This window comes from Thrips palmi, unplaced genomic scaffold, assembly GCF_012932325.1.
Source record: "Thrips palmi isolate BJ-2018 unplaced genomic scaffold, TpBJ-2018v1 HiC_scaffold_15, whole genome shotgun sequence".
In the NCBI taxonomy this organism is placed as follows: Eukaryota; Metazoa; Arthropoda; class Insecta; order Thysanoptera; family Thripidae; genus Thrips; species Thrips palmi.
The window spans coordinates 8,475,388-8,495,770 of record NW_023144624.1 but is presented as its reverse complement, the minus strand read 5'-3'; the positions used below and the strand labels follow the sequence as shown (position 1 = coordinate 8,495,770).

General features: G+C 62.2%; 4 non-coding genes across 4 annotated transcripts; 2 read left to right on the top strand and 2 right to left on the bottom strand.

The window, feature by feature from the left end:
* The first annotated feature begins 16,476 nt into the window (after positions 1-16,476).
* Positions 16,477-16,549, top strand: Trnaa-agc. The gene has a single exon. It is a non-coding gene; the product is annotated as a tRNA-Ala (tRNA).
* A 430-nt stretch (positions 16,550-16,979) lies between these two features.
* On the top strand, positions 16,980-17,053 carry Trnai-aau. Its single transcript has one exon. It is a non-coding gene; the product is annotated as a tRNA-Ile (tRNA).
* A 195-nt stretch (positions 17,054-17,248) lies between these two features.
* Trnak-uuu lies at positions 17,249-17,321 on the bottom strand. The gene has a single exon. It is a non-coding gene; the product is annotated as a tRNA-Lys (tRNA).
* Positions 17,322-17,737: 416 nt separating this feature from the next.
* Positions 17,738-17,810, bottom strand: Trnak-cuu. The gene has a single exon. It is a non-coding gene; the product is annotated as a tRNA-Lys (tRNA).
* Between the last annotated feature and the right edge of the window lie 2,573 nt (positions 17,811-20,383).

Genomic DNA, 20,383 nt, shown 5'->3' with positions numbered 1-20,383 from the left:
GGTGTTGGTCCTGGCGTTGGGTTGGGGTGCCATGACTGTAATGAAATGGCCACGTTCTTTCGACTTTTCGGTTTACGAGGGGAGTGAACTTCATAGTAATGAATCCGCAGAAGTTTTGCAAAAGCAGGCAGTGTAGCTGCTGGCTTGGCCTTGTGAGAATTCATGTAAAAGTAGATAGGCTGCGTTCCAATCGTACCTCAAACGGTACGTTGCAGTGCATTTGCCGACTGGGTCGGCGAAATTGAGGTGGAGACAGACGGGCTTGCAGACGCAAGGTATAGGGAAGCGAATCACCTGAATACCTGATGTGTAGGGCAAGAGGTAGGCCCCGTGCTCACAGTTTCCATCCTGCAAAGAGGGTGAAACGTTCAGCTTGAATCAAAATACATTCAAAGAGATCCGTTGGGACAAAACTCAAATCGACAAAGACGTTCCTTCAACGCGAAGCCTCTCACGGAAGGACGTCACCAACCTGCCTGCCCAGCGATCCGTGATTAGGAGAGAAAATTGGGTTTTCGATTCAAAGAGTGGGATTTCTTGGCGTCCGCCGTGATTTCGCATAGCCCGCGCGTCGCCCTGCCGGCGAATTGTCAGTCAATGTCGAAAGTTTGGCCAAGTTGTGTTGGGGGCAACGGCCGCACTGTGGAGGCACTGTGGAGGCGGCGTTGCGCACAATCGGCCGGAAGCAGCGCCCTGTCGTGTGACGTCCCGGCACCGGGGCACCGTGGCACCGCGCCACCGGGCGGAGGCGGCAAGGAGGCAGCAGGCAGGGCAGACTCTGCCAACTTACTCGGAGGTCTTCGAGAGAATCGAAAGCGCCAAGTGTCAGTTCGACCGCAAAATGAGATTTCTTTCCTGCGGACGAAACGAACGCGGGCCTGGGCGTGCTGGGCTGAACTCTATGGACGCAGCGTTGGACGCAGGGGGGCCTGGACGCGCCCTCCCCTGCCCAGCGCTGCCCTGCACCAACACGCAGACTTCATTAAACATGCACGTGCATGGCGGCGGCCTGGCATGGCGGCCTGGCGAGGATTGTGGTTTGCCACATTTCGGTCGACAGCCATCAATTAGGCCCCACAACGCGACGAGGCGCCAACGGCATGGCGGAATGGCGCCAACAGAAAAAATGGCAAACACGCCTCACCTGCCGCCGGCACGCCGAGGGGGTGGCGGAGAGGGAGAACTTCGATTAGTCGGACGGTGGCGAGTAATCGAACGAGGGATCAAGATTTATTTTTCATTGATCAACAGAGACGTCGCGATCGTGACCGGGGAGCGCGGCCCCACGGATATCAGATGCGGCGTGCCCGTCAAATGAATTCTTCCTCCACATGCAACGAGCGGACTAATGCGTTGACGGAAATTAAAAGGGGGCAGAGACACGGGACTTTTAAGGAAACGGGGAAGTGAGGGCCTGAGGGCCACCCTGCGCCGCGCCGCGCCCTCCGCGCCCCGCCCTCCCATTTCTCAAAAGCTGGGGATTAATGAACACATTACGTTCCTACTTACTCTCCTGCCTGGATTGCCAGGTGGACAGCCGCAGGGGCGCAGCCTGGGCGCTGCGACACTGGGATAATTCAATTACCTTCAGACTCTTTGCAGTGTAGTGCATTCCCTATTCGCCCGACGTGAACACACACAGTCCCGAAAAAAATAGGCAACTTTCCGGGAGTGCCGCCGGGCCGCATGCTGCATTCTGCAGCACGCCGGTAAGTGCAGTGTCGTGTCGTGTCGACGTCTCTCTCGCACTCATTACGGAGGCCGGCCCGTCGGCCCGCTGGCGTGACCGGCCCGTCTTTATTGACGTCTCCATTTAGGCCGTCGACGGGCGCCCACTTTCAGGGAGCTTTCGGGGAGGGGAGGGCGGGGGCTGTTTTTTGGATCCGATCCCAGCGGAGGTGCGTGACGCCGCCCTGTGTGCATGCGTTTGGCGGGGCGGGGCGGGGTGGGGCGGGGCGGTATACGCCTGGGTGGCGGGGCGCGGCGCGCGACCGCCGGAGGACACGCACCTCTCACTCCCGCTGATGGACATGGACCAATATCCGTGTGGCATTCATCACATAAAAAGACCCTCCCCTTTACGGCCACACGACCGCACGGCCAGCGGGGAGGGTCAGGTGGTCGCACGGCGCCACGGCCAGGGTAGGTGAGGCCCGTCCGGCCGTGCCCAGCCCTGCCTCGGCCCTGCCTCAGCCGTGCCGCGGGTGTTGGTAAATTACTCATGAATGAAGGGGAGGGGGGCTCGACCGGCGGGGTCGGTCTAATCCAGATCGCGTGCTTGACCCTCGTGCGTGCGTGTGTGTGTGTGTGTGTGTGTAAGTGTGTGTGTGTGTGTGTGTGTGTGTGTGTAAGTGTGTGTGTGCGAGTGTGTAGCCGTATTCGTACTACACCGATAAGGTGCGAATGGTGAATTGGTGTCATCGATGTACGCCAGGCCGTGCCAAGCCGTCCGACAACAGCGCCACGAGACGCGCAATCACGATATTGCGTGTCGCCACGCGAAGCACATGCCGAATCACTTCCCGCCATCCCGATTTTCTCACCTTTCCCAAAAATAAGTCGGCGGCCCGCCTGCTTTCGGGAGGAACTCCTTTGCCGCCGCGGCGCCGCACTGTACTCACTCCAGGTGCTTCATTTTTCCGCGCGGTTGGCAGTCCTTTTTATTTCAAGTCGCGTGAGGTTGGCCGCCCCGACTCGGCCCGACTCGGCCCGACTCGCCTCGTGACACATGGCCTCGTATCATCTTGTCCTGGCCGGTGGATGGATGGCGTCCTGGATGGCGTCCCGGATGGCGTCCTGCAGGAGGACCTTCCTTATTCCGCCCCCGGGGAGCGATCCCTCAGCATCTGCTCGCGGTCATCACAACTCACCAAGATACAGTCACCGCCCACCCGGCCGGCTGCAGCCCCGCAAGGCCGCAAAGGCCGCTCAAAATTTAATCAGGCGGTGTTGTTAGTCCGCAGACAATTACAGCGGCATTAAATGCAGGCGCCTGACGAATGGTCCGGGATCCAGAGCACGCAACCTGCGGCGCGGCTAGGCCGGGCTGGGCGAGGCTAGGCGAGGCTAGGCAAGGCTACGCTAGGCGAGGCTAGGCAAGGCAAGGCGAGGCTAGGTTAGGCGAGGCTAGGCAAGGCTACGCTAGGCGAGGCTAGGCAAGGCAAGGCGAGGCTAGGTTAGGCGAGGCTAGGCAAGGCTACGCTAGGCGAGGCTAGGCAAGGCAAGGCTAGGTTAGGCGAGGCTAGGCAAGGCTACGCTAGGCGAGGCTAGGCAAGGCAAGGCGAGGCTAGGTTAGGCGAGGCTAGGCAAGGCTACGCTAGGCGAGGCTAGGCGAGGCTAGGCAAGGCTACGCTAGGCGAGGCTAGGCAAGGCAAGGCGAGGCTAGGTTAGGCGAGGCTAGGCAAGGCTACGCTAGGCGAGGCTAGGCGAGGCAAGGCGAGGCTAGGTTAGGCGAGGCTAGGCAAGGCGCCCTCCGGAGCGGCGCGGGGTGCGGAGCTACGCCCACTTCATTATTGAACAAATTAGGGCTCGGCTCGGCCCGGCTCCCGCGCGAAGCTGCAGCGCCGAATTTCCTCTTCCTTTTATGGTCGTGTGTGTGTGTGCGTGCGTGTGAGCGTGTGAGTGTGTGACACCCCAACACGCGCGCGGAGGGGTCCAAATGCGGGGAGTGGAAGCTGCTGTGTAGAGGGAGGAAACGTTCGCTCAGCCATTACGCGGCGCGCCATTTCTTGTCGAACACGTTAAATAATGACCCTGAGCGGCGGGGTCGTCAAAGCAGGTTGCCGCCATCAAGGCCCACTTGATTACCGCAATGAGTGCCACTGCAGTTGTGTAGTTCGGTGCAGTTTGCTGTGCTGCGCGAGGCGCGAGGCGGGTGCGGTCCTACCTGGAGCTCCGCTGACCGATGGTCCAGTGTCCCTTCAGTACAGTCTACCCCCTGGCTAGCAGGAGCAGTCGCCGTCCGAACACCCTGGATGGACACTGTGTTATCGAAATGAGAAGCTTCCTCCAAGGGGTAACCAACTCAAGATTTTCATGTACACTGATTATATTTAGAGTATGATTACATGTGATTTCTTTTGATTATTTTATTATTTATCACTGATTATAGGAGGTTATTATGTTGATTATTGGGAAATATTGGGGATTATTTGAGCGCCGACCTCGGAAAGCTGTTAAAGTGTCGGAAATTCACTATTGGTGACTTTGGGCAGCCACTGCGTCGAATTTAGTTGCGGTCATAGGCCTTCCTCGACGCCTTACTATTCTGAAGACCCTTCTCTTTTATGCCCCGCCTCGGGAAGGCTTTGACCGCTGATAGTTTGGGAGCAGTGGTCTCGCAAAAATGGTCAAAAAGTGAATGAATTTCAGAAAATTACCGTTTTTGCTGACTTTGAGCGGTCACTGCATCCAATTTAGTTGCGGTCAAAGGCCTCCCTCGACGCCTTACTATTCTGAAGACCCTACTCTTTCATTCCCCGCCTCGGGAAGGCTTTGACCGCTGATAGTTTGGGAGCAGTGGTCTCGCAAAAATGGTCAAAAGTGATTGAATCCCCGATAGTATGATTGTCATTCCATTGGATGATGTTGATTAATTATTTCACTGATTAGCAACTAAAAGTGCAATGATTATCTTGAGTTGGGTACCCCTTGGGGCCTCCATGCGAAAACATGCAGCCTTCGGGCCTTTCGGCTGCCTTTCGGCCTTTGCATCGCGCGGCACCGCCTCGCCTCGAGGGAAGGGCATCGAGGAGATTTCGCGGAGGGAACAAGAATTAGGCGGGATGCAGGCGGGCACTACACCGAGGGAGGGGGAGGGGGAGTACACGGCGTGATGGAGTGGGGCTAATGAACAAGGAAGTCTAGACCGCGCCATCGGAGAGCAGCAGCGCAGCAGCACTCTCAGTGATTTGGGTTTCGGGGTGAGACTCGCAGGTTCGAGACCCGCCGCCGCCCGGTGCTTTTTTCGGGCGCTTCCTCTCCTTGTCCGGCTGAGGAATCGCTGTCGGCCGGGGCGGTGATTGGTGGGCGGAAGGGGGGCAGCGGGGCGGGGCCCCGTGCTGGACACCCTGGCCGGACGTCCTGGCCGTCCTGGCCGTCCTGGCCGTCCTCGCCGGCCAGGACGAGGCGACGCATGGCCCTCCTGCTGGCCTTCCAAGGCCGCCGCCTCGTGGAGGCGTGGAGGATGACATTCAATTAATGCGCGCAAATGCGACGAAATGGCGTGAGTGGAATTATGGATGAAATATACGACGTCCACTTCCTTATTGCAACAGCCCACGGACGGCCCGGACGGCGACGAGATAGCGGCCCATCTTGCCGTGCTTGCCGCACGGATGGCTCCGGCCTGACGCCTTCTATTTTAGATTAGCGCCGTCGGCGCCGTCGGGGAGGTGAGGGGCGGCCGGGTCCGGGCGTCTCACGCCGGGGCGAGCTCCTCCGGAACGGGCGGGGAGGGGCCTTTGCAAACTGGGGCGCGGGAACGCTCGCGACACATCTGCAGCGACGGCGCTTCTTTAAATACCGAGTGGTCACGTCTCTGTACGTAACTGACGCGAATGTAACCCGCACTTCCTTGCACCGCTATTGACTGGCACTTTCGTTCTGCGTGCACCTTTCTAAATAGTTTCCACCCCCTCGCCCTCCCCCAGGATTCAGGCCCAGGCCAGTGGTCCGGGCGGCGCGCGATATCCATAATAAATTTACCGGCAGTTTAATTCCTTTTCTGGGCGCTGCACGGCCGCGGCGCTGGCGGCGCTGCAGGCGCTGCGATCATGCCGCGGGCCCGTAAATCTGGAGCCTTTTGCAGCGGCCCTACGACACGCCGCCGCTGATATATTTCTCGCCACATCCTGGTGCGTTGCGGCGCGGTGCGGCGCGGTCCGCCCGGGCCAGGTTTACGCCCTTATAAGTTAATTTTATGACTTTCGTGACGATCGCGGGGTGGCCCTGCGGAGCCCTGGGGCCGCCGACGCCCCGGGGCCTTCTTGGCCTCCTTGGCGTGCTTGGCGTGCTTGTCAGGCTGTAATAATAAGGGGTCGGCCGATCGCGAGCCTCTCCATCAAAGCCAGGAACTACCGGTCAACGGGCCGATCCGAAACCTCGCGGGGTTCTGGAAAACCGGCGTTGCACAGTGGGCCAGAGGACCGAAGGAGGCGGCCAAATTCTGGACGCGGTTTGAGCTCCCCTCTTAAAGTGGGACTCGAACCATTAGTGGGGTAACTGCTCGGTTCGAGTCCTGTTTGGCGACTGCTGGAGCTCAAAACGCGACTTAAGTTTTTGCCGCCTCCACCGATCTTCTGGCCCACTGTGCGTTGTCCGGAGGGGAAAGCCCGTTAGAACCTTTACCTCTGGCAGCGCGGCAGCGCCCGGGCGGCCCAGGCCCAGGCCCTGAAAGGGGAGCAAAGATTTGAGGTGCTGCTGGGCCCCGAGGGGCACCGGGTGGTGGCGGGGGGGCCCGGGGGGGGGGGGGGGGACTGGGAATCGCCTGAGGCAGCAGACGATGCCTCGCACAATCTGAAAATAACGCACGCCGACTGCCGATACTGGCGGGGGTATTATTCCCCCAGAGTGGGGCACGCGCTGGCGGAGGGGGAGGGGGAGCTTCCCTCCAGTGGCCAGGCGGGCCAGGCGGGCCGAGCGATCTCGCCACATACCGTAGAAAGGGAAGGGAATGCACGGTATGCAGACCTGGGGAGTCCTTTACAGTGGAATAAATTTCCACCGCCATTGCGTTCCGTTATATTCCGTGCGACGCGACACCGCGGCCGCGGCAATCGTGAGCCGAGCCGTGCCGAGCCGCGCCGCGCAACGCACGCGCGGACGTGTATGTGTATTCATGACCCGCGGCATACGGCGGAACGGCGGAGCGTAGCAAAACCAGCAGACGACGCCCAGCAGACGACGCCCAGCAGACGACGCCCAGCAGACGACGCCCAGCAGACGACGCCCAGCAGACGACGCCTACACGACGCTGGAAATCGCAGTGCGCGATGAAATACGCCCCTTCCGCGGTCGCGGAGGCCGAGGCGAGGCCGAGCTAGGCGCAGCGGGCGCTCAGATTCAGCGGGCCGCATTAAAAAGCGTATGGCAGTGCATATAAATAATATGGAAATGAAAGAAAGGGTGTGGATAGCGGGGAAAGGTCCCCGGCTCCCCCCGCGGAAGGAACAGGGACATGAATAGCTGTTTTGGTGCCGATTCGGCGATCAGACACGAACGGCACAATGGTGGCATTTGTTCGGCCTATCGAGCCGCATTGAGCATGACGACGTCCTGGGGGCGACTTCGTCCCGATGTCGTCCTCGGTCCCCGTCCGCCGCCACGCGACGCCACGCGACCGCCTCCGAGAGTCCCCCTGCCGCGCCGCGCGCCTCGACGGCCTCGAAGGCCTCGACGGCGCAAGAAGCAGCGAAAAACTGCCGAAATGAGGGTAGCTGAGAGGCGAAGACGGAAAAAAGAGAGCGCTGCCAGGCGAAAAAAAGGAGAAAGGTACAATCCGCACTAGAGAAAGAGGAAGCAGCGGGGGGATATTCGCGGCAGAAAGGCCCGCAAGCCCCCTGGGATTTGCCCGCAGCGCCGCACTGCCTGAGCCTGACTGGCGGAGAATCGCATGCTGATTGGGTTTCATGACTGCTCCAAGTGACACTCCGCTGGCTGGCGCACGCGCCGGCTGCGGGATCGAGTCCCGCCGTCGGCAGCGAACGCTTTTTGTTGGATTCTCGCTTCGCGCTCCGCCCGGCCGAAGATGTTACAGTCGCTGAGGGAGCGGCGGAGCGGCGCAGAGCGGCCGCGCGGGTCCGGGAATCGCAAAGTGAATCCGAATCGGCGTGCATGCAGGTGCATGGAACGACGGAGCGACGCACCCTCCTGTGAGCCGGGCCGGGCGTTTCCAATTCGGGACTTCCCCCGAGTACAGCCGGTGTCTTTGTTTCCCTCGTGGCCAAACAGGGGGAAAATCACACTCACGAAAAAACACACACGTGAAAATAAGAGCGAAAGCCAATAACTTTAGGCCAGCCGTGACAAGGGACAGGTCATACCAAACAAGGCCCCCCTTTTCTGGGGAAAACGTTGTAATTAGATAAACATCTTTTACAAGCGTTGGACCACTAAAAGACCCCCGAGAAGCATACTTTGGCATGCGAGCCAGCGCTGCAGGGGGAAAAGGGGTGGAGGGGGCCGGCCCCCAACCATTCCCGCCTCTCCTCGCCGCCATACATTGTCCACATCACAGTCGCTACACTTTATTTCAGCCGGACAGCGAGATATGAGAAATTTTCATATCGCACGCACGCCGCGCAAAACGATACGAAAAGCGCCGCGGGCATAACAAGTGGTAATGCAGAAAGTGCCCGTAAATGGATAGTCGAAAGAGCGCGCTGTCTGGCGTCTGGCGGCCGCTGGCATACGCTGCACGCGGCACCACGCAGCGAGGAAAACAAAAACAAAAGCAAAAAGATTGCACATAGTCAGCAACAACAAAGCCCTGATGGTCCGCGGCCTACGGGTGTCGTATCTAATAAACAGCAAATTGCAACAGTCCTATCTGGGTCTATCAGGGCGGCGGGGCGGGGCGGGGCGGCGTTTTGGGCAATGCCGGCAATGCCTCCAAGCCTGCTCCGGAGGCATAAAGTTAATGCGAGAGCGAAAGACAGCGAGGGGGAAGGGGGAGAGGCCACCCTCTAGACCCAGCGAATTAAAATGAGCCACTTGGCCTTATCGCCAGATAAGATCCCATCCGTATTTTGTTTTGGATGGTGGACGGCACTGCCGGCGCGGCCATGGCACTGCTGTACTGGCATCTTTCGGCCGTTACTGCGGGGGGGGGGCACATCCAGCGGCCTATAGCGAGTATGCTCATCCTGCGCCTGCCATAAATGTTACCGTTAAGGGAAAGCCCCCAAGTTGGCCTAACTCACCTCGGCAGCTTCCAGCACGTACAGGGCGCCCCGCCCGCCCCGCCCCGCCACCCCCTCCGGGCCGCCCTGCCCGCCCTGCCCGCCTACCCCAAGGCGCCCTTTGCACTGCAATCGGAACCGCTCGGCCGCGCTCGGCTGCGCTCGATTTATCAATGCGACAACACATAGACATTACAGCGAGGAGGAGAGGGAGGGCAGGAAAAACACGAGTAAGTAGCTTGGCGGGCGCCTCCGCGGCACGCTGCTTGGGCCGCGCTACGCGCTTCGCCCCGTTTCCGGTCGGGTCTCCAGCGCCACAACACGAGGGCCGCCCCGGAGGCCGCCCCGGAGGCCGCCCCGGAGGCCGCCACCCTGGAGGGCCGCCACTCGGGAGAGGAGCGAGACAAGAGCCAGCACCGCGCCGAGCCGCGCCGCCCTGCAGGGGCATGCTGGGCATGCCGAGCGTATGGATGGCTCGATGGCACCCTCCCCTCTTTTCGCCTGGCAGAACCTTTCGATAAATCACTCCCAGGGCGGTGCGGCGCGGCGCGGCGCCTCGCCTCGCTGGCCGCCTGCACGGCCTCCACGCCCTGCACGCGTGGGAGGCGAGGCCTGCGCGCCGCGGCGGCGGGGGAGGCCCGCGGGCCGCAGAGGCCGCCGCCGCCACCAGAGCGACGACGGCGGCGGCAAGGGTGCAAGAAGACACGGTGACTCGGCGCACTTGCAGACGACCGCAGCACTGGCAGACTCATTCAGGCTGCGGGGCGTGGGTCGCCGCAGGTGCGCCTTACTCGTGTCGTCGACCGCCCCGCCGGCCGCGACACCGTTCGGGTGCCAGTACTGTAATTGGGTCCAGCCGAGACTCGCGTCTGTTGCAACAGGCCGGCGCGGGGTGGCGTCGGAATGAAAGCCCCCGGTGCGCCCCCAGTGCCGCCCCCGGCGCTGGCCGCGGGGCCATTACATTACGTTAAGCCTATTACGGAGGGCTGCAGGTCGCGGCGGGCGGGGCGCGCGGGGCGCGGGGGTTGATCCCGCACGACAATTGGTCGCCTCCATACTCCAGCGCGTCGCGCCGGGCCGGGCCGGGCCGCCTCGCGGGGATGCACACGTACGCCCCGGGGCACGAGGCAGCCCTCACCGGACACCCCAGCCGGCCCGCCGCCCTGCCCCGGGCGACGCGTCCCCGGGGACGTGGCCGCGCCGCCGGCCCCTCGCCGGCCCGATTAGCCGTAGGGAAGAGGATTTCCTTTAATTCCATTACACTAACCGACAAAAATATGTCGGGGACCGCCTGGAGCCGGCGCCCCGCGCCAGTGGTGCAGCGCAGCGCGGGCGTGACCAAACGCGAGAAATAAAAGCAGCCGTCCAATCTGCGCGCCGGGGCCGGGGTTTTCTCGCCCCGAGACTTCCATGCCGGCCCTGCTGGCCGAGTCCCAGATACACGCCAAATCGAACGGGCAAAGGAAATGACCGGAATGGGTCGCCGACGAAAGGTGTCCCCAAACTGCTGCGACGTGCGCGACGTGCGCCGGCCTGCACGGACCTGCGCTGCAACACCTCTTGCCCAATCGAGTCGCAACAAGGGACCGCTTTCCGGTGTCGCACGTGCGTTGCACTTCCGGCAAGGCCTCGCCTTTGCGCCTCGCCCTGCGCCGCCCTGCGCGATGCGTTTCGTTCCGGCTGTTGCATCGCTCCCCGCCCCGCCCGCCCCGCCCCCGATGCTGATGTAACACCCATGCAATTTCGACAATTGCATCGCGATTGCATTGAATGCGCTGCGGGGCAGACTCCCACCCCTCCGCTCCCCTCCCTCCCCTCCGCCACGGCGACGGCCGGGCAGGGCCGGGCCGGGCCGTCGGGACAGCACCGAGGGGGACACATGGGCCTTGTCAGCCGCACCCTCTCGCAATCGCCTTAACCTTTTCGCGGCCCCGAAAACACGCACCGCCGCCCAGCAAAGCAAACGCCCACCCACCGACGATGCGGAGCTCGAAAATACTAGCACATATGGCAGACGTTTTCGTTATTTTACTTTACAGATTTTACTTTCTGTCACTCTAAATCCATTTTTGTTTTAAAATGTGTTTGGAAATTAATTGACGCGGAGAGCAAAGAGTTTGAATACAAATTAATAGGTTTGGGAAGTTTGTTTTTGGGATATTTGTCCTGCATAGAACTGCACTGCAGCCAGCCATGTCTTGATTGACAGAGGTTTGGATCATGGAGCGCCGCTGATCCGCAAAGTGCGTCCGCACCTCTACTCGGTCCGCACGCGCCACGCTCACAACGCGCAGGCGGGCAGTGCGGACGAGTGGCGGTGCGCGATGGCCGGGACTCCTCCTGCGCCCCCCTCCCCTTTTCCTGCTTCCCCTCTCCGAGTCCTTCCCTCGCGAGTAGAAGTAATGCCGCTATTAATTTGCGGGTGGTGGTAATTTATCGAGGGCCTTTGTAAGGCTTATTATGTAACACTGCGGCCGATGCCGCGGCCCCGTGCACGTGGCGGGGGGCGGGGCGGGGCGGGGCGGGGCGCCGACTGTACCGCTGGATTAATTCTTTTTCCAGGGGGAAGTGGTTGCCTACCTAATGGGCGGGGGGCGACACACAAATTCAATTTGTCTTTGTAATCTTTCAAATTGTTAGCCAGGCTGTACTTCTTGAGACACATTTTGTCCGTGCCCCGCCACTCGGCGGGACTCCGCCCTGGCTCGCTCCGCTCGTGAGGGCGGTGATCCGGGCGGGAACCTAACCTTTTTGCGGGACGATTAATGGTTAATCTTGTGTTCCCCCTAATAAGGGCCCGAAGTTGGTCTAGGGCCGCTTGGCGCTTGGCGCTTGGCGCGGCTCGCCGTCAAAACCAAGACTTGCCCAAGTTTGGGGTTGCGCGCTCAAACTGGCGGGACGCTTCAAGGGGAACTCAATTAGTGGGTTGTCTCCATATCACAGCAACTTGGCGTCGACGTCCCGCGTCCCGCCGCGTCCCGCCGCGTCCCGCGCTCTCGGCCTCGGACACGGCTAGGTTGGGCACGGTGGCACTGCAGGCCGCGCCACGCCAGCCGGGCAGCCAGCCTGGCGGACTAGCGGACGGCGCCCGACGGCTGCGCGCAGGCAGCCCGCCGCGCACGGCTGCGCGCTTCTCGGCCGTGCTGGCCGTGCCTACGCGCCAGGCGCGCAGCACGCGCAGCGAGACGCGCAGCGAGACGCGCAGCGACCGCGTGGCGCCCTCCACCTCCACCAGGGCGATGGCGATGCCAATCCAGCGGCCAATCATCGAGTCATCGGGGCGGAGACGAGAGGCCGACTCAGCCCCGCGCGTTTCGCCTCGGCTGCGGCGCTGCGGCCAGGTTGCAGTGTGGGCACGTCCTTGACAGCCTGGCTGCTGGCTGGCTGCTGGCTGGCTGGCTCTCTTATTTCCCTTTCCTGGGCAAACACCCAATTTGAGACTGCGCAGCTTTCGCCGCGTTTTCCGGCCGTGGCTCTCTTTTTATCTCAGCGTCTTCTGTTTTTTTTTTTCTCTCCTTCTTTTTGTGTGTGTGTTTTTCTTTCTCTTTTTGGGCGTTCTCTTATTTTCCGCTTGCAGCGCGGTCGCCCGCGGCCGGCTGCGCGCTTGTCCCCTCCGAAGACCTGGCGAAGACCGGCGCGTCCGGCCGGCTTACGCCTATCTGGCGGGTCTGGCAGGGCTGGCAGCCGGGCTGGCGGGGCGACACTGCCAAGGTACAGGCGGGAGAAGGGGTGTGGTGGGGGTGAAGGGCCAAGCCGGGCCAAGCCGGGCAAAGCAATTCGTCATGGCATCAGACTGTTTGTTCGTTTTCGTGCGTGTAATGCCCAGGGAGTTGGAGATGAATCCGGACGCTCTTGTTATCGCCTCGGCCGGCCCCATCCAAGTTTAAGTCCCCACCCTCCCCTCCCCTCCCCTCCCGTCCCCTCCCCTCTCCCCCCGGGGCCGCGCCACTCGTCCGTCCACTTGTAACGACCTCTTGGACCGAGGGGCCGTGGGGCCGTGGAGGGAAGGGACGGGTCCCACCGCCATCAACAGAAACACATGGGGACGGAAAAAATGGCGAGCTGCGGAAGGAAGGGAAGACCGGCGCGGGGCGTCGACGGGACCACGACAGGACGGACAAGTTAACGGCGCGTCCGTAAAACAAAACAAAAAACAGCAACGAAAAAAACAAACAAAGGCCAGCGCAAAGCGGAAGGTTTAATTCAGAACACGAAAATGACCACCTATTTTACTGATGAACCGCTGACGCCACATTATTTTTTAGCCCCGAAGTCCGTTGAGGGAGGGCTCGAGTACGATGAGGAGGGGAGTAATGAGGACAGGTACTCAGAATCGCCGGGCCGCGTTGCAAGCAACGCAACGCGTGCGCCGACCTGACGGACCTGACGGACCTGACGGACCTGACGGACCTGACGGACCGCCTTGCAGGCAGGCAACCCAACTGACGCGCAGGGCCGGCCGGCCCCATGGGTGTGGCCTACCTCTCAGGCGCGCTGGCCCGCCCGAAAGGGAGAAGGGGCAGACGTCCACGTCCTCACATTCTCGCGCCCGCGCGCACCGCGCCCCAAGCTCCAGTGCATTAGCGGCAGCACACGCACGCCCCCGCGCGCGCAGCAACAACAACAACAACAGGCTGCAGCCCCATCTGGGGCGTCGCACTTTGCAGCCTCCATCAAAACTGAGAGCATGATTCCTGCCTGCGAGTTGTGCCGCGTTCGGCCGCGTCCTGTCACGACCGTATTACGGCGTCTGGCCTGGCCCCGCCTGACCCCGCCAGGCCGGCACTCCCGGACACTCCGACACCGGAGCGCACTTTGGCCCCGGCCTGCCTGGACCGGGGCGTGAGTGCTGCGAACGGCGCGCCGTGCAGCACCGCCGAGGCCGTGAGGCCTAGAGGCCAATTAAAGGCCCTCGCCGCGGGGTGGGCCCGGAACGGCCGGCATGGCCCGGAAGCCCTCCGCCAGCGACGCTACGACGTAACGGCCGAAGCCGTCAAAATCACTTTCTGACCGGCCGGCCGTTCGTTTGGCGAGGCGCGCTGATCAAGACCATTGCCCCCGGGGGGCTCCCAGGGGCATTGCGCACCCCCCGCGGGGCCGCCGGCCGGGCTGGCCGCGCGCGCGGGCCTGCGGGCCCCAGGTCGTTATAGGCGCCTCCCAGGGGCCCCCGCCGTGCCCTATGTCCCCATGTCCAATGCCCAGCCCGAGGCCCCGAGCCGACGAGCTCCGAGCGCCTCCCAGTACGCCACCCGGACGGCCCACCGTGTCTCCATTTCCCGCTCCAAGTTTCTGTTTGAAACTGCGCGCCGAAACTGAAGAGTCTTCCGCGCCCAGGTGTGGCCCCGAGTGCACCGCGCTGCCGTTGTTCGAGCAGCCTTCGGCGCGCTGCCTGCTTTCCAGGCTGGCTTGGCCTCTGGATCGGCCTGGCTGCAGGCAGCCGGTGGTGCCAACCAGACAACCAGACGGCCAAAAGTTGGAGCTCAAAATAAGGGAATATGAAGGCGCCGCCTTGGCGCCGCCTTGGCGCCGCCACACGGTCCCTTGCGCCGCTCCCTGACTTTTCCTGTTTCCACCGAGTTTCCGGTTCGAGTCACTCCTTTTTACCTTTTCGCGATGATTACGGTGGAAGACGTGGCGAGGCCGCGGCAAACAGTACACTGGGCCCTACACTGTAGACGCAAAGCCAACACGCTGCCCTTTCGGCCCCCGGGCCCTGGGCCTGGGCCCCGGGCCGTCGGCGGCACGCAACACAGTGCTCCGCTTCGCGCATGATGCCGTGATTCGCCGACCAGCGAAGCTTCGGCCTCCGACTTGAACGCATCTAAGACGAGCGCCGGGTGTTGGCCTAAGCGGAGCAAGTCGGGCGCGGAACGAAAACAAGACGCGAGCTTTGCTTTCATTCTGTTTGCATACCCCTTTGCAGTGCGACTTTGTTGTATCGTGGACACGTGGCGAGGTACACGCCGTTGGCGGCCACGGCCCTCACGGGGCCATTTGTCGGTTCCCAATTAAATAAATAAAGAAAAATTGAGGGCCCCTGTCACGTGATTTGTGGGCGTAGGCGTATTTACCGGCGCGGAGTAGAGGGAGGCGCAATCACCTCCTAAAGCCACTCCGCCGATAACTCATTTCCTTTGTGTCGTTATTTCCCGCGGAGGACACAGAATTATGATCAAAGTTGTGTCAGTTTCGATCCATCTCTGCCACGTCCGTGTTTCTGTTTCGGCACGCGTGAAAAATTATTGGCCGTCCGAGGAGCAGCCGGGTCGTATAAACCATAAACCGCAGGCCCCATTTTCCAGCGTCCCTCATTTCCAGGTTTACCGGGTTTCCGGGTTTGCAGGTTTCCAGGTGGGGGCAGACGAGGGCCAGACACCTCAGCCACTTGGACGGAGAGGGAAAACTCAATTTGTGTGTGCGCGGCACACGGCAAGGCACCGAGCACGCCGCGCCGGCTGCAGGATTGCTCGGCGGCGGGGACGGGGCGGGGGCGGGGTGAAAAACAAGTGACGGCATTTAAGGGCAATCCCTCTATCGTGGAGCCCTGGCCGGCCCTGGCTGACGACGAGGACGGCGCCATCGTCTTGTCTGTGCACTGGCGTCCGCTGTGGTGCTGCGTGCGAGGTTTCGCTGCCTCAGCGTATCAGCGTAGAGCCACGCTGCGCCGCGGGGGTCGCGCCTAAACACTGCTGGCTAGTCCTCTTTCTGCGCGCCAAGTTGTAGCTTACTTGGTGGATTTCCCTTGGATGAACGTCGCGCTCGCCGTGGCAGTGCGGCCCGGGCGGCCCGGACTCCGTGCGTGACCCAGGTGGTAACCCCGCTCCCCGGCAAGGCCCGGCAGGGCCCTGCCCCGAAATTGCATGTCCTGTGTCTGTACCCTGTACATGCTGCGCCGAGCTGCGCCCTGGGCGGTCACTGCCACAAACGAGGCCCACTCCCCGCACCGCCCCGCACGCAGCGAGGACTAAATACCTCCGGCCGGAATAAATTGATACCGCTGTAGTGTGCATGCCGGCAGGCCCACGGGGCAGGCCGCGATAGGGCCTACAGCCCAGGCAGGCCCAGGCAGTGTGCAGGCCCAGGGCGTGGTCGGTCGGCGTAGTTGGCGGCTGTCCGTCCATGTCCAAGTCCCAGAGTCCCTCGTCCCCGTCCCGCGGCGAGGCGAGGCGTTACACTTTTTGACAGCGGCTCGCGCCTTGGCGTCGCCCGTGTCTCCGCTCCGGACTCCAGACTTACAGTTTTTACCTGCCCGCCCCTACAGGTCCCGCTGGTCCGCCTCTCGGTCCCCTCTCGTCCTGGTCCCGTCCGTCCCCACTCCCGTGCTCTCCGCTCCTGAACCCAGGCCTCCGCGGCAGAGCCGCGTACCTCTCCGTCGAACTGGTCGTCTTACGAGGGTCTCCGTTGTCCGCGGTCTGGCCGTCCCAGCCGCGCCCGGCCACGCCCAGCTGGAGGTCAGTCCACGCGCCGCGCTACTTTCTCTTGCGGTGTCGGCTTTATCTTACTCCCTCCTTCGCGGCCGATCGTTCGCCTTCTCCCAACCTTCTTATGACGAGCCGTTAGCCATAGCCCGTGTGAAGGGGGTGTAGCTCAGATGGTAGAGCGCTCGCTTAGCATGCGAGAAGTACGGGGATCGATACCCCGCACCTCCAGAAATTTTTGCTATCGGTCTCACTGTTTCCAATTCATTTCTCGACGTGCGGACAGCGTGACGTGGATGGGGCCCATCTGTGTTCTGTGACACTGTCGCTGCCTGGCGTTGCGTCACCGCCTCCACCGCGTGGACACCCGAGACGGTCGCGACGGTCCGCGCGATGTTTCTCTCTCTTCGTGTGGGGGAAGACCACGCCACGCCGAACGTGGCCGAACGCCGTTCGGTGCGGCTCGCGAGCTGCCCGAGCCTACCCGAGCCCGGCCCGGGGGGAGGGGTGCGGACAGAGAAGCGGGTGGGGGAAGCAGGGCCGCGCGGGGCCGGCTTGGCGAGGCTGCGCGACGGCGCACAACAGCATGGTCGCTGCTTAGTCGCAGCATTCTCACCTCAGACCGCCGTGTTATCTGCAACGAGGCGTCCCGCTTCCAACTGGCCCATTAGCTCAGTTGGTTAGAGCGTCGTGCTAATAACGCGAAGGTCGTGGGTTCGATCCCCCCATGGGCCACTTCTTTTTCGTCGACGATCTTGCTGGTGAAGCATGTGATATTGTGGGAATGAAGATAATGTTCCAAAGGGCCGGGCGCGTTTCCTGTCTATGAATCGTCCGTGATTTTTGAGCGCGGTCGAGTTCAGGGAAAGGCGGCAGACGGGCAGAAAATAAACTGCCAACTGCAGCGCCATTGCATGCACAAAATAGGAGCGCCCGATATGGGGGTCGAACCCATGACCTTAGGATTAAAAGTCCCACGCTCTACTGACTGAGCTAACCGGGCTTTCGTTACTGTACAAGTTCCGATCTCGAAACACACCCGACAGCCGTGCGAGGAAAGCAGAACGTCGAGAAAGGAAGGCATAGGAAGACAAAGATCCGCGGACGTTGCGAATAGGGCGAGGGGACAGTGGCTCGCAGAGGCCACAAGAGGGGAGAAAGAGGGAAGGGAGGGGGCTGCAGTGCTGTGGTTACTCTGGCCGTGGGCATCGCGACTCGTGACAAGGGTGTTATTACGTAAGCGTCGACCCGACATGCGGCACGTGGGAGTGCGACGCGTGGAAGTGATCCATTCATGAGACAAGTTCAAAACCGATGTACTACCAGAGCAAAAACTCAAACTAACCGAGGTTGACACCCAACCAGACGACATGAGTCAGTGACACCAGCTAATCTAATCCTCTTCGAGACAAAAGAATACGCCCAACGTGGGGCTCGAACCCACGACCCTGGGATTAAGAGTCCCATGCTCTACCGACTGAGCTAGCCGGGCTGATGATGCGTCGCAGCGTTGACGTTCTACCAGAGGTGTGGCCCGCCAAGAAAAGAAATAGATAGGGAGTGGGGAGAGACGCGGCGATCGCGCTGCCGGATGGGTTGCCTACCTGCCGGGCGGTCGAAGCGCGGCAGCGCGGAAAGAGGCACGGCAACTTTCCGGATGTTCGCTTTGCCGCGCTTTGCCGCGCAGACACACAGCCTCGGCCGTCTTGGCCAACGAGAGTCCACAAAGTGGCGTATCCCCGCGCCGTCCGCGCTCAGTTAGGCCTGACGAGGCCCCGGCGCGCGGCGTCTCCGCCCCCGCCTGCTCCGCCTCGGCCGAAGTCGACTCACTCGGCCCTCGGCCCCAAGTTGGGGCACATATTGACTCGCCGCGCCCCGCCACTTTCTTCAATACGTGTTCAACTCCGGGGGCAGCCCTGGCGGGGCTCTGGCGGGGTGCCGTGCCGTGCGTCCCCGCGCCGTCGCCGCGCCAAAGCCCGCCAGCAGGCGCCGACAATCGGGCCGAAGCCCAATTAGACCGGGCGGGGCGAGGCGGCCCGGGATAGGGCACCCCGGCCGCCTCCAAGCCCCTCCACGAGGAAGACGCGGCGAAGCCCCTCTCCGCCATTCTTATTATTTTTCCGTTGTTCCTTCCCGCGGCATTATGTATGGTAAATTTGTCCAAATATTGTCTCAAGGGATTGAGCTGTTATCAAGCCCCGACGTCCGGCCCGAAGCGTGGCACCCTGGGCACTGTTTGAGGAAAGTTTGCAAGGCGCCGGGAGGGGAGGGCAGGGCAGCGCGACGATAAGGCGGGGCGGGGCGGGGCGGGGCGAGGCGGGGCGGGGCAGTGCCGGCCACCGGAGCTCAAATCAAATCAGAGATGATCCTGATTGTTGGACCACGGCACTGAAACTTTTTTGATCCGGAAGGAAAATAAAGAAGACGCGCAAGTGGGTGGGGGGCGGAAGGAAACGGGGTGCCGCGCGGGCTGGCGGCGCTGGCGGCTCTGACCCCGTTTAAACGTCACTGAAACTGAAGCCGTGTCGCGGTTCGCCGCGCCCCGCCCCCTCCCGTGTGTGTATCCGCGATCCGCGCGCACCTCTCGAGCCCCGCCTGCCAGGATGATCCGTCAGGATATCGTCAATGACTTGACGTGCACGCCCACAAAGAGGATGGCTGTCTCGGAGGGGGAGGAGGCACGATTGTAATCCTAAGAGGGTGTAGTGCGCTTGATCTCGTGTCGCGGCACGGTCCCCACTCCGCGCCGCTCCGTCCCAGGGGGCCTCCGCGCGGCGGGCGTGCATGCGCCGTCTCCCTCGCACAGCGCACGGGCCCGCCGGGCCAACCGACGAATAGAATGAACAGACGGCCAGCCTATCAGATTAATGAGGCTGGGAACGGCGGGCGCGGGGCGTCGGCACACCGCGGTGGGAAGATGACCTGCCGTCATCCGATACGTGTTGCAGGCCGTTGCGGTGCACGCGGTGCAAGTGACGTCACTCCGCCGCTCTGTTTGTGGGGCGCGGCCAGGGCGCGGCCAGCGACGTCGAGACGCGACATTTTTCTCTCTCCTTCCCGACCGAAACGCAATACATAGAGACAGATGAAAGTTACGGCCCCTATCTGGTGCAGGACTTGGTACCCCCGCCCCGCCCCGCCCCGCCCCGCCCCGCTGCGCCCTCGCGAGTCTCGTGCCGGCAACTTGTTCGTGGAAGCTGCGCGCCCCGCCCCGCCGCGCCCCGCCGCGCCCTGCACGGAAAAGCCGGCGGTGAGGGTAACGAGAAGTTGTCACTACCGCTCGCGACTCGAGATTCAGTTTGGTGATGGACTGGTATGGCTGCGCCCCTCGGCGCCCCGCCTCGGCCGCGGCCCCCGGCGCCTCAGCCCCTCGGCTTCCCTTGGTTGCCCTGGCCAGGACGACGACGTCCCGGATGACGTGTGCAATCAATTGGCGGTCGGACCGTCCGCCGCGCCGACCCCCTCGCCGTCAACGGTGCCGTCAGCAGCCCTCAACGCCCTCGCGCACAGTGCAGTGGCTATAGCAGCGGCCCCACTGCGCACCGCCCTCCAGTCCAGCCTCCAGCCTCCCCGCCTGTCCGTCTGTCAGGACGCCTCGCCCTCGCCTCAAAGGGATTGGCCCTCGCGAATAAGGCTGCACTGCACAGTAAATAACCTGAAACAACTCCCGCCAAGTCCCCTGGACTCGTCACAGCCCCTGACGCGCAACGTGCATTTTCGATTGACCTCCACGCCGGACCGTTGTGTTTTTTGGAAAGCGGTCTTCTGCCTCTCCATCCGAGACCCCCAACGATTGAATGCCTCTGGGACTCTTCGTGAAAGCGTTAGCAGATTTACTCGAATCCTCAAAGCTCCAGAGGGATTGGCGAAGTGCGTGAATGGTGGGACAGAGTCGGAGGCAGATTTAAACTGCAGCCACGGCAGCAGCATCCACTTCGGCCGCGTGCTTCGCCCGGGTCCGATACATAATTCACTGCTCTTGTTTGCATGGTATAAAACTGGGAAAGGGCTTGGGAAGGGAGCTGCAGCGTGCCTGGCGGTCTGCCTGGCGGTCTGCCTGGCGGT